Here is a 13297-nt window from a genome sequence, read left to right on the forward strand (position 1 = left end):
GTCTGAAAGCAGTTGTTTTATGTGTCAGAAGATTTTACTAGTATTTTTTTTCAAACTTTAAGTCTTGTGTACAAATGATCATTTTTTTTTTCTTCACCTTCTGCTTTATCAGATTTTAGGGTCTGCAGCTTAAAGTGACAGGATAATGTTTCAGCTGGAAATGGGGAGTGAGTGAAGTAAACCTACAGATTTTGCCCCTCTCATACTCACTTCCACATGGAACTCTTGAAGTGACATGAGAACAGGCAAGCTGGAAGACTGTGTGGTAGAAGAGCTTGCAGCCTATGATTAGTCAACCATGTTCTAGGAATAAGAGCCCTTAGGGGACAGTCTTGCCAATCCCAAAGCTGAAACACAAGGTGCCTGAACAGGACCCCTCTGAGCTGACAGTGGGACAAACAGGTAAGCTGAGAGATCATTTTGTGCTTTGGTAAATGTAGAGTTTGCCTGTTGTTTGCCAGCATGTAACAGCTGGGATGTCTTTTCAGCTGCACACTCAAAGAAGGGAGAAGTGGATCATACAGTTCTTACTTATCTCCTTCTTTAGCTTCTTTTAGTATCATGCAATCCATTTTTCTCTAAGTTTATTCAGCTCCTCAGTTAGCTGATGTTCATTTAATTTAAATGCTTGTTACTTGAGAATGTGCCTTTCCTTTTCCAAATATGCATTTCAGTGAGGTGAGCAGGGCTACCTAGCTTGTGGGGTGCTTTCCAGTATAAATAAAACAGCTGCTTTGGAACCTTACTGGATTGACAGCACCTCTCAAATGTCAGAAGTTTATTGCTTAACTTTCAAATAATGAACAGAGTACATTTATATTATAGCTGCACTTGGGCATAGTGTCACCTCTAAATTTGCAGTATAATGTGATGGAATATAAGTGGTAGATGGAAAATGTTGTCTTGTATTGTCTTGTATTTGTCTTGTATTACCACATGCAATTTATGCCTTACTCAAACAACCAAAGTAAGGAACTTTGAAAGCTTTCTTTTCCTCCTCTAAATTTTACTTATGAAGAACACAAATGAAGCATCATCTATGTTAGGAACTGTTACAGATAAAATAGACACAGCGACATGCATTGTCTTGCTCAAGGCATTCAGACAATGAATATTATTTGTTTTAAATTCAAAATCACATGTGATTATACTTATTGGATTACTTTAAAAGTTCGGTGTCTTTGCCTTTTGTTACGCCTTTACCATGTTCCTCATTAAACTGTATAAACGTTATCAGTATTGATCTTAGATCTTTTCCAGATCACTAGAATATACTTCAACATTGTTCTCTTCTCAAATTCTTGGCTGTGTACTCTGTCTTGTAGACTCAGCACAAACTTATCATGACCAAACTTCATTTCATCCCGTTGCAACTTTTCTGTGGCCTTTTCTAATTCAGAGCCTTTACACATTGTTATAAAATCAAAGATATTCTATTGCCAGAAGATTCAAACAAGATCAAAGCTGTAACATTACATTTGTGTTAGCCTGCTGAAAATGCATCTCAAATTACTTAGGTTGAAAGAGATCCCATCCCTGATTACGTTACAGTATACATCCACAGAAATATATTAAAGTGTTTTAATTTTCATTGGTAAATTGTTTTAACTTTCATTGGCATGGTACAGTGTGATACAAAGAACAGTATACTTTCCTGATGCTAACCTGATTAAGAATATGCTTGGTAATAATCTTGCATTACTAGTGATTGTTAAGTAAATACCTCTGCAAAATTTAGTTGGCCAATTTAATTTTTTTTGGGGGGGGGGGAGGAGGAAAGGAAAACTTGCAAAAAACTTTTATTCTTTTCTCAAGTATTACTACTGCCGTAGCACATCACATGCTTTTGTCAGCAGCCTAGAAAGTGCTAGAATACAGCCACAGATGCATGAGGCAAAAGTACTGAACAATTAATCATTTTGGCTTTGTCTTGAAAACATGCAGTTTCAGTCCATGAACATTTTACCTCATCTTCTACCATGGGGTAAGTTGCTACCACTTGCACACATTGAAAAACTATTTAATCAGTTGTGCTCTAACAACAGGGAACAAGACATATATTCCACCAAACTTCATCCTGAAGTTATTGGAAATTTGGAATAAAAGCCTCATAAGTTGCTTAGCAAAAAAAAACTGGCTCTTCCTCTGCTCACAGAAAAATGCAGAAAATGATAGGCAATTCATGTGGTCTGTGGCCATTTGTAACCATGTGCTGCAGTAGATCCATCTGGGTTCTGTCCTAGTGGTTAGCTTATATAGATCGAAAAGCCATAAAATGTCTTTAGACTGGAGTGCCTGTCCATGTCGATGAGATATTTAGTCATTCTTTCGGAGCCCCAGTGTTCATATGGTGCCTTTTTTTTTTTTTTTGGCAACGTACTGAATTGGGAAAGAGTCCATCTCTACATGCTGTAGATATATTAGTGAAATTCCTTCCTTGTTGGATTAAATGTACTCTGAGTGACTGTTTTCACCTATATGTCATAAAAGTTAAAAAATTCTGTATCTCACATCAGAGATGAGTGCATGATGGCTGTTTAGAAGGCACATAGAAATTTTAGTAAAACTTTTTGTAAAAGCCTTTTTGCTTTTTTTCTACTCTCTTCTGTAAAGTTTGCCTTGTAAAACAGCTAGGCCTTTAGAATGGACTGCAGATGATAAATCTGAGTGCAAAAATAACATAACATTATTCTGACATGACTTCTTGACACTCTGCAGATGCTATTTGGATGAAATGTTTCTGATGTGGCTTGTGTGCCAAAAACACTTACTGAAATCAACTGTAAGGCCTCTTAAGCCCTAGCCACACTGTGCCAATGCAGTGCTTCCTTTGAAGTTTGTTGGACTGCCCAGGCTCACGGATTAGTCTCAGCATCAGGGCTCGTGTTGGCTACTGCACCGTGTCTGTACCTGGCTGATGTTTCCTGTGCAAATCTGTATGAATTGGGTTGTCCTTCTGCAGCTGTATCCAGGGAGAGGTTAGAGAGCATGTGAACAGTACAATCCACTGGACTGGGAAGCAGGAGGGCTGTGTTTTGTTCTTGGCTTTGCTACAGCGAATTGCTGTGTGCCCTTCTGTAAGTCCTTGTGGTGGGACAGCTCTGGCAACCAGCCAGCTTCCTGCTCTCTTACCGCCCCCCCCCCCGCCCCAGAGGGCTGTGGGGAGAAAACAGGTTGAGAAAGCTCTTGGGTCTAGATAAAAGACTGGGAGATCACCTGCCAGTTACTGGCTTGGAGAAGAAAAAAAAAAAAAAACCCTCTGCTTGTGGAAACCTGATTATTTTCAATTAAAGTAGATTAGGATGGGGAGAAATGAAGACAAAAATTAAAACAGCCCCTCCTCCACTTCCCTTTTCCAGGCTCAGTTTTACTCCTTCATCCCAGTTCCTCTACCTCCACCTGACCCCTCCCCAAGCAGTGCAGAGGGATGGGGCATGGGGCCTGTGGTCAGTCCACCACAGCTCTGCTCCACTGCTCCTTCCTTCTCCTGGTCTTCCCCTGCTCCTGCGTGGGGTCCCTCCCATGGGTTGCCGTCCTTCATGAGCAGCTCCAGCATGGACTGCAGTGTGGACATCTCCTCTGCCATGGTGCACCTCCTCCACATCAAAAAGGATGCTTGCTGTTCACACTGCTGTTTTGCACTTTTCCTGTCCTCTGTCTGGTATTTTTATCCCTTCTTAAACCCGTTTCCTGGAGGTGCTGCCATCTCCTCTGTGGAGCCCGGATGTGCCCTGCAGTGAGGCCGCTGGAGCCGTCTGGAACTGGCTGTGTCCAGCACGGGGCACCCCAGCCTTGCCGCATGCAGCAGCCCTGCAGCCCCCTGCCAGGGCCGGGGCACCCACACCCTGTGCAGTCATGTATGGGGGTTCTGCTCTGCCTCACTCCTACTCGTTTGTTCATGCTTCCCTTCCTGTGTAAGACATTTGGAATGCAGCTGGCAGAGAGCCCCATGTCAGTGCTAAATGTTTTATTCCACAACTGTTGCAAATATAAATGAACGATATTATTTTATTGAGAGCCACAGGTGCTTCCATATCTCTACACCTGAAATCTTGTAATTTAGGCAGTGGCTGTTGAAAGTTATAAACTGTCCTTTCAGTTAGAAATAATACACCTCTAAGCATTAAAAAAAAAAAAAGGCTGAATATGCTGTGTGCATAAGTTGTCAGACAAATACTTGCAAGTATAGATTGCATTCACCAGAGCAAGCCATAATATAGAACTTAGGTTCATTTTTCCCTAGTTCTGATAAATAGTAAAACTGCCCTCCACTATAAAGGAACATCCAAAGGAGGATCAGATTCAGCACTCAACTCTGCTGCACACCTGTATTGGGTTTACTTGGCAAGGGCTTGGTAGAAGGGAGATGCAGGGGGGGCTTCTTTGAGAAGAATCCAGCAGCTACCCCGTGATAGGTAAGGGCCAGTTTCAGCTGGCTCCAAAGGGACTTACTGCTGGCCAGAGCTGAGCCAATAAGCCTTGTTGTTTGCACCTCTGTGAGAATGGATTTAAGAAAGGGAAAGAAAAAAATGCAGTGCAACAGCAGCTGGGAGGGTGAGAACCAGCCCTGTAGCCCACAAGGTGAGTGCAGCAGGAGGGCAGGAGGTGCTCCAGGCACGCAGCAGCAGTTCCCCTGCGGCCTGTGGAGAGGCCCCTGGTGGAGCAGGCTGTCCCCCTGCAGCCCATGGGTCCCACATGGAGCAGATCTCCACGCTGCAGCCCCCCCGTGGAGGAGCCCCCGGTGGAGCAGGTGGATGTGGCCTGGAGGAGGCTGTGGCCTGTGGGGGACCCCCGCAGGAGCAGGCCCCGGGCCGGAGCTGCAGACCGTGGAGAGGAGCCCACGCAGGAGCAGGGGGTCTGGGGGGAGCTGCCGCCCAGCCGGGGGGGACCCGTGCTGGAGCAGTTTGCTCCTGGGGGATGGATGGACCCCGTGGTACGGAGCCATGTGGGAGCAGTTCTTGAAGAGCTGCTGCCTGTGGGCAGCCCCCTCAGGCTCAGTTCGGGAAGGACGGCATCCCGTGGGAGGGACCCCACGTGGAGCAGGGGCAGAGTGACCGTGACGGAGTGGCAGAGACGAAGCATCAGGGACTGACCACAGCTCCCATTCCCTGTTCCCCTGTGCTGCTCAGTGGGAGGAGGTAGAAGAGGGTGGATGGGGGGAAGGTGTCCTTATTTTCTTTCCTTTGTTTGTCATTGCTCTAGCTTGCTAGTAATAGGCAATAAATTTTACTAATCTCCTCACACTGAGTCTGTTTTGCCCATGAAGGTAATTGTTGAGTGATCTCCCTGTCCTTGTCTCAACCCTTGATTTTTCATTGTATTTTCTCCCCCTTTCCCTTTGAGGAGGGAGAAGGAGAGAGTGTTTGTGGTGGAGCTTGGCTGCCCAGCTGGGTAAATCAACCACAACACTGGCTGAGCAGTTGATGGTGAATTTTTTGAGATCATGGCAGCCTTTGGGCTTGGGCAGTGGAGGAGAGCATCCTGTGTGCAGGCCAGGAGCAGAACTGGGTGCTGTCTCCAGAGGAGGGCATTGGGTGGGAACAAGTTAAAGGCTGAGTGTCTGAAGCCATACAGCTAGTTTAGTGAGGGGACTACTAATGAATATAATGCTACAGCCAAGTGTGCAACGCTTCTGAGTCCTTCTGCTCTGGTTCACAGCACAGCTAGTGGGTCCAAACTGTAGCTGTCTGCTTGTGGTGGAGGTCTCTGTGGTAATTACCTGGTTGTAAAGCTTGCAGCAGACCAGCTGTGCTGCTGCAACCCACTTTGTTCACAGGTCTTTGTACAGGAGGTGTTGAAGATCTGTATCACTACTGGCAGATAGGAATATTTCTGTATCAAGTACGTAACAAAATGAGGTATAAGTAAATAATTTGAGAGATTCTTCCTCAGGTAATTACACTAGCACTCTCTCTGATTACTATTTGTGTCTGCAACCAGTCTGCAGGTTCCTCGTTCTGTGTAGCAGACATCTCATCAAGATATAACTTGTTTTTAAGTCTTGTAGCTTGTTGGAAGTGGTAGGGACATTGAAGTCATTCTGCTGCTTGAATGTGAGTCAGTGGTAGGTTATTTTTTATTGTGATAGAGATCCTTAAACCTAAAAACAGCCAAGACAATAGAAGTCTTTAAATACTATGATTTTTCTCTGCATTGTTAAAATTCATCCAGAATTCAAAAACTAGTATTTGATACAGCAAAGACTTGGTGAGTGTTTCTCGCAGTGGGGAGATGACGACTTCTCCCAGTGCTGCTGATTAGAGGTGAGCTGAGAACCAACGTACTTCTGCTATTGCAGTCTTTGGCAGTTCTTTAAAGCCTTTAAAATGTGCTAACTGGTCCCCAAACTGACGTGTTGGCTCACTGCTGGACATAAATAACCACTAAGTGCTACAGTTGATATAAACTAAAATTATAGTGGCAGAGTAAACACCTGCCTCTTCCATGTACTTTCAACATTTTTTTTTTCTGATACACTAATGTAGTATTTCACTTTCTCCAGAGACACTCTTGCTGCTGCTGGCTCAGACAAATGCTGATCTTTGCTCTGCTGAGGAAATCACATTACTGTAAAAACAGGTACTATTGAGAGGAATGCTGAGCCTCTGGGTATGAAACTTCAGATTCCCCTTATTTCAGTGACAAAGCTTTCAGTGGCCTCAGGAGGAATGATTCCATATGCTTTTTGTCCAGTGAAGGATCCTCATGTTCTGTTTATTCCTAGTTTCCTAGTTTTCACACCTGCCTCCTGAATTTTGAACTTCTCTCTCTGTATGTACTTTTTTCTCTCATGAAATTACTTGGTTTCCAGCACTCCTTCTGCCAAAACATTCTGTTGTAGCTGTGATGGCCTTTAACTTTTTGTTGTGCTCAGCAGTGGCACAAGTATGACACAAGCTTTCCCATAGGCTCAGGACACTATTTTATCTAACATATTGACTGAATGGAGTGTCAGACTTGGCAGAAAAGTTGAACGATACCTATGATACTTAATGTTGAGGTATAAGTGAGGTGCAGTTGGAAGGCAAACAATCTGAAGGAGTGGAAAAGACACATGTAGGGGAAAAATAACTGAAACTTCATTGAGTGACTTGGCAAAGCTTTTGACTTTAGGTCTTGGCATGTAGGGTGCACCACTGTTGAAGATAAAAAAAAAAAAAAAAACCTCAGACCTGACAAGACGTTTACGTTATTTTATAGGACCACTGTTAAAAGAAACCCTTATTTTATAAAAGTATCAATTGCACAAAAGGAGGAAGGACAACCACTCTGTCCTTTGCAAAGTTTTCTTTGAGGAAAGGCCATTGGAGAGACAGTTTTCTTAAAACTACTATCCAAATGGTTAAGTAAAAGGTGGGTCTGAAATTGTTTTTGATAGTCTTCTTCATAATGACAAATCTGAATATAACTGGGAAGTTTTATCTACTCCCTAGAGCTATGTTCTTCAAATACTTTATGTCAAATTGAAATATAGTGATTGTTTGTATTCTCATCATTAATGTGGGAATTCATGTGCTTTCCCTGGCAGAAGAAAGGATTGCCTCTGTGGCTGTCCTAAGTGATGTGAGTATGGCACAATAGAATCTGAGACCATCTACAAACTAAAGCCACTTGTTTTATTTCTGGACTTGTGGTGTCGGACTATAAGATGAAGTTTCCTTTGAGTTTTGTTTGCAGCTTACCCTCCCTGTTGATTTTCAGGTATAAATGATCAATATGTTGGCAGTTCATCCAATGTGTAAGATGGCTTTAATTAAATGAATAGTACCATGAGCAGAAACTAGTGTTGATTAAAATTTCTCTTGTTCAAGCCTGGAGAGTGGATAGGATCTTTTTTTTTTTTTTTTTTCCTCTCATTTCACTTTCCCTTTTCTTTCCTTTTGCAATGGCCATGTCAGTAACAGATTCTTTGTCAAAGTGCCTGGAATCAAAACATGATATGCATTTATACAAATTTTTTTCACCTTCATGTGATGTTAATATAAATCTTTCTTTTTTTTTTTTTTTTTTTCTTCTAACTTTAAGAATGTGCCTTGTCTTGAAAAAGAGAGCAATGTCCTTGAGGAAATTAAAGTAAAAGAAACTGATATTTCAGGATGAGCCCAAGTCTCTTTTACGGCTGGAGTTTGCAGAACAAAGATGACAGAATGGTACAGGATGATCTTAAATGTATTTTAAGGATGTATATTCAGGAGCCTCTATTCTGCTGTGTCAAACCCTCTTTTCCCAGTGATCATATGTCTGAAGCCTTTCATTTTTTGTTATGCTTAACGATGGTGCAGCTGCACCACGTGTTCCCCTTAGCAGCACAGGGAGCTACTTCCTATGGAGTGCTGACTGAGCTGAATATCAGACCTTGCTAAAGAAAAACCTGTGATAAAGACTTGGTGGCAGTTAATAAGAGATATAATAAAAAGGAACCAGCTGCAGGGAAGCAAAAAGCATATGGGAAGCTGTGCTACTCGAGGATGACGATGAGGTTCTTGACTGTACCAGTGCGCTCTGTGACTTTGGACAGGTCAGTGCTGGGGCTCTCTGTACCCCAGGGGAACAGTACTGCCATCTGCATGGAAGGATACTCTTCTTTAATGAGGGTGAAGGAATGTGCTCCTCATCTTGTGTCTGCATTAAAACATGGAAATAGTGTAGACTTTCCTTTTTGTGAACCATTTTCAGCTCTTTGAATAAAAACTTGAATTTCCAATGAGCTTTGTAATCCTTTGCCATGGAAAATTATAGGCATCTGTATACACTAAAAAACCAGTATTGTTTTGTTTTTTGCCATGTTCACTAAGAGTGTTTTTACCTAAGCTCTTACAAGTTTGATACCCATGTAATCTCCTGTATATAAGTGCAGTTAAAATACCCTGATTTTGATTGCAAGTCTTCCATAAAAACTACAGGAGCTTTTCACATGTGCATCCACTACGGTGTTAATAATCCTTGGGGAAGGGAGGCAGTGACATACAAAAGAGCGGTGGCTATTGATTTGCTTATGCTGGTTTGTTTATGCTGCCTTGTCCTGCCTCTCTTTCAGGTTCCAAGGGATTATTTGATGAGAAGAAACTGTGCTGATCCTCATCTACTAAGGCAGCGGTAACGCAGGATCTGGGTGGTAACAAGTCCTCATCTCTGCTGATAATCACACTATCTCTTGCCCACAGTACATCTTTGTCTGAGGAACTTGGGAGAAAATTAGAGCGAAACAGATTTACTGGGCCGCAGGGTCTAATTTACTGTATTCACAGTCAGGTATGTCATATAATCCCTTTCAAAATATGATCATGCTCCATCTTTGAACTGGCTAGAATAAGTAATAGCAGCAGCCTCTGGGATGCTTTCAACTTCTGATGCCTTTATGGGGCGTTGTTCTGATCTCTAGTCTAAACGTATTCACGGTCGATTTATCCTGTCCTTCCCTCTCCCCTTGTGATTTGGGCAAAACAGTGCTCTGAGTTGTTCCAGCTATTAATGTTAATTTCCTGTGACCTTTCCATCCTTCACTGCAATTGCTAACTAGGTAGCTGCAAAGATGACTTTTCCTTCTGTAAGGAAGCTCTGCTAATGAGTGGGTTTTTAAAATATCCGAGTTCTTTCAAGAGCAATAGAAAATAGCTTAAGGTCCAGGCAAAGGTTCTCAGCAATGTAGTTACACCATCAGAGTTGCAGTCATTTCTTGTCATGTTACACTTCAGCTGTGTCTACACTCCTAAGTAGCATAGCCTGGTAGGAGCTGCCCTGCAGACTGAAAAGGTTAATGCTACAAGCCTGATGTCAGCACTCTGCCATTTTTGGGAGGTGGGATGAGGTTGTTTCAAACAAGTGCTAGTCTGGTCTTCTGAGCTGAGTGTTATTAGTGGTTGGAATGCATTAGGCAAGTCCATGGGGAGCATTTACATCTCCAGTGTCATCCAAAAGGAAGATAGTTTTTGTGGTCTGAGCATGCTCCATAGCATGAAGCAACAGACAAGGAGGAGATTGGAAAATTCTCTTCAAAAGTGCATTCCTTACCTGGCCTAAAATGCTAATGTGTCTGCATCCTTATTTCTTACTGTGGAATACTGTTGAAGGCTGTGTTTCTATGACTGGCACTCTTCTGCTGCAGGCTTAGGTGATGCCCCTGGAGTGCTTGAGACAGACTATGAGTATTTCTGCAAGTGGAACCCCCAGACATGCAAAGTTTAAACAAAGCTTAAATTTATTCACTCTGGGGACATGTTAATATTTCTTTCAGTTTAAAATGAAGCCATTAAACTGTGTCTGCAGATTGCTCCCTCAGTCCAAAGTTTGTACTCGGTATTTTTAATGGGACTACTGATAAGTTTGATTCACAGTGTGTTTTTATTTCTTTTTTTTTTTTTTCTTACTCTGTGCTGTGACCTACTGAGTTTATAATTGGAGACAAACTGAAATAGCACCACTGGAGACTGCTGCAATGATCTCATTAAAAAGTCAACAATTGCTAATAAAGAAAAACTGATGTTGAAAATGCCCTTAGGTGGAAAATCCTAACAAATCAGGTCTTCTCTATACTGATCAGTTATACACCTATTAAGGCTGCATTTCCTTTTGAGAATTCATCAATTTATTGTAGAAATACTGGATGAAGATGTCATTTCTTCTTTGACATGTCATTTAGAAATGGACTAAAATGCCTTTATTTGCCATGGAAACAGAAAAATGAAAGGTTTATAAGTCTGGAGCTTTTTTTATATCTCAGTTTGTATTGCTGCTGTTTAACTGCCCAATATCTCTTTTATATTGTTTGTTGTGAAGCCTTCCTTGGGTGAATGAAGAAAAAAAAAAGAAGCAGCTTTGAAAACAGGGAAAAATAAGCACTTGACAGTACAATAGTTTAATAAAGACTTAAAATATTTCAGGTTTTAACAGAAAAGGAAGAAAAAGTCCTTCCTGTCTTAATGTAGGATGCAAATTTAATCCAAAAGCATCTAAGTGATGGTCATTAACTCTAATAACCAGCCTCATCATGCAGTTGGTTAAAAGGGTTGTTCATAGCAGCTAGTATGTTGAGCACAAAATGGTTGATGGAGATTTAAAACCAACCCAGACTTTCTTGCGAGGTTAACTAACAGTTAAAAAAACAAAACAACAACAACAACAACAAAAAACTCTGTTAAACTCTTTGTGATTTCCATTAAAAATGGGCATAAATCTCAATGGGACTGACTGTGATTGCCAAACCCAGCAAGGCATTTTACATGAGCAGTATGTATATTCACATAGACTGAACTGCACTGGATTTCTCATGCCCCAAGGTAGATTTGTGAGTTCAGAACTTTTGTGGAATGGAGATTTAATGGAACATAGAACACTGTTTAATGTTGGGAGTTATTTTGCAAATATGGGATTTGATTCTGATAAGAGCAAAGACCATAAATACCTTGCAGCAGTATCTTGTCTGGGTGGGCAAAAATGATTTTCCAAATGATGGTATATGAATTAAGTACCTGCCAAAATCTTTGCTTGCATCAGACAGTCCAGGATTTCACTTAGCGTGTTTGCTTCTCTGCTGGTTTTCAGACATTCAGCAAGAAATAAGTGAGGGAATAAGTGAGCAGATTTTCTTCCTGCTTTCCTACTTGAGAATGGAGTTCTATGCTTTGGGTGACACCCACTGCAGCTTCACAGGAAGACAAAATTAGTCATCAATAGTCAAGCTGAAAATCTAAATTGATGTTCTCTAGAGATCAAAGGTAAGGCCAGACTTTCCTTGTGGGATACAGATGATGAAAAACTTCAGTTTCTCTTCTGTTGTACTCGAGTGAGTGGAACAAATCAAGGTGAAATTATACAAAACAAAACCAAAAAAAAGTATTTCTGTAACAGAAATGTTATGAAAGTGTCTGTCATAGTACACTAAAAGAAAGTAAGTAAAAAACTCAGGTAAATCTGCTTGCATATTCAGAATGGGATAATGCATTGTTCACATTGAAGAATAGCCTTTATAATTCATTTAATAGAAAAAACAGAAACTTTAGGCTTTTCTTTCTAATTAAGGAAATGTTCATGGTACATGCATAAATGGTTCTGAGATCAAGGAAGACAGTCTTGTGAGTATGAAGGGAGAGAGATGACAGAAAGCGACAGACTGATGTTCAGTCAAGTATCTTCTGGTGGCTCATCCAAAGCCTGCTGAAATGAATGGTTTCTATGTGTTTTTATATTTAGTCTTTCAGAAGGTGAAATATTTTTAACTGAGGAGAAATGATGTTCTGTATTATAGAGGCCAGCCTCACATTGTTGTAAGTGGTCCTAGTTTCATAAAATGTATACAGTAGCTGTCTCGAAGTCAGTTAAAATTCTTGTCATCACTTTTCCTACTGGAAAGCTTCTATAGGAAACTCACCATTCCCTCCATGTACCTATCACTTAGCAGGAAATGCTATTTCTGTGAAAGACAAAAGCAACCAGCATGTCTAGATATGAAACAGCTTGAATCCTCAATTTTTGTAATTAATCCAAACTAAAATTTTCAGCTGAAATTTTCACAGACTCAGAAGTTCAGTCGGATGCCAGCTGATCACCTCTCTGTTTTTCAAGTACAGAATCGACATTTAGTCAGAATTTGGCTTAGAAAAAATAAATGTTTGTCACAATAAATGTTTGTTGTTACAGTTTACACAGACTTCTAGGGTATTTGAAGTGTCAGGTATATACACAGTACCTATCAAATAATCATGTCTTTTTTTCCTGTTTTGTTTCCTTTCCTTTGTAATGTGGCTGACATTACAAGAGAATTGACACAATTTATGGGCTTGCATAAATTGCATCAACTGCTGAGAAAGTTTGAAACGACTTTCTGTAATTGGTGACTCTAAGAAGTAGCACCTTCTCTGGGTAAGACACAGATAGGAACCCTCTAACATACTGTGCATTGGGTTTTGCATTTCTTTTGATCAGAAAGCCTTGAGGTGTTCAGGTGATACGTACCATAACTACTTCAGTTTAGGCTTACAATGAATCTCTTTCATCTGCTTCATCAGGAGTTGAATTCGTGAGTTCAGAGTCAGACTATAGCTTGGATGAGGAGCTAAGGATTTTGTAGTAGGGGACAGGTGTACATCCTCAGTCTCCTGTATAACTGTTGTGTGTCTGGACCACAGCAGATTTCACTGAAATTTTTCCTAATTGTAGAGTCTGGAAATAACGTGATTGTAGAGTGGTTGTTTTAGCAGTTCAGTAGAGATAGGTGAAAAGACTACTTCTGTGCAATTCCCTGTAACTAAGAACCAAATGCCAGCTGTGAACAGAACTTGCTCTACTATAAAGGCAAAAG

The 13297-nt window shown here is 41.2% G+C and overlaps 1 protein-coding gene across 1 annotated transcript in view; it reads left to right on the forward strand.

The window, feature by feature from the left end:
- The first annotated feature begins 144 nt into the window (after nt 1-144).
- Nucleotides 145-13297, forward strand: part of KCNN2 (potassium calcium-activated channel subfamily N member 2) — a 131712-nt gene continuing 118559 nt past the window's right edge. The window contains exons 1-2 of the mRNA XM_040540892.1: nt 145-402; nt 9038-9252. The gene's annotated coding sequence lies outside the window, so the exon portion shown is untranslated. The remainder of the gene's footprint in view (nt 403-9037; nt 9253-13297) is intronic.

This window comes from Cygnus olor, chromosome Z (assembly GCF_009769625.2).
Source record: "Cygnus olor isolate bCygOlo1 chromosome Z, bCygOlo1.pri.v2, whole genome shotgun sequence".
NCBI lineage: Eukaryota > Metazoa > Chordata > Aves > Anseriformes > Anatidae > Cygnus > Cygnus olor.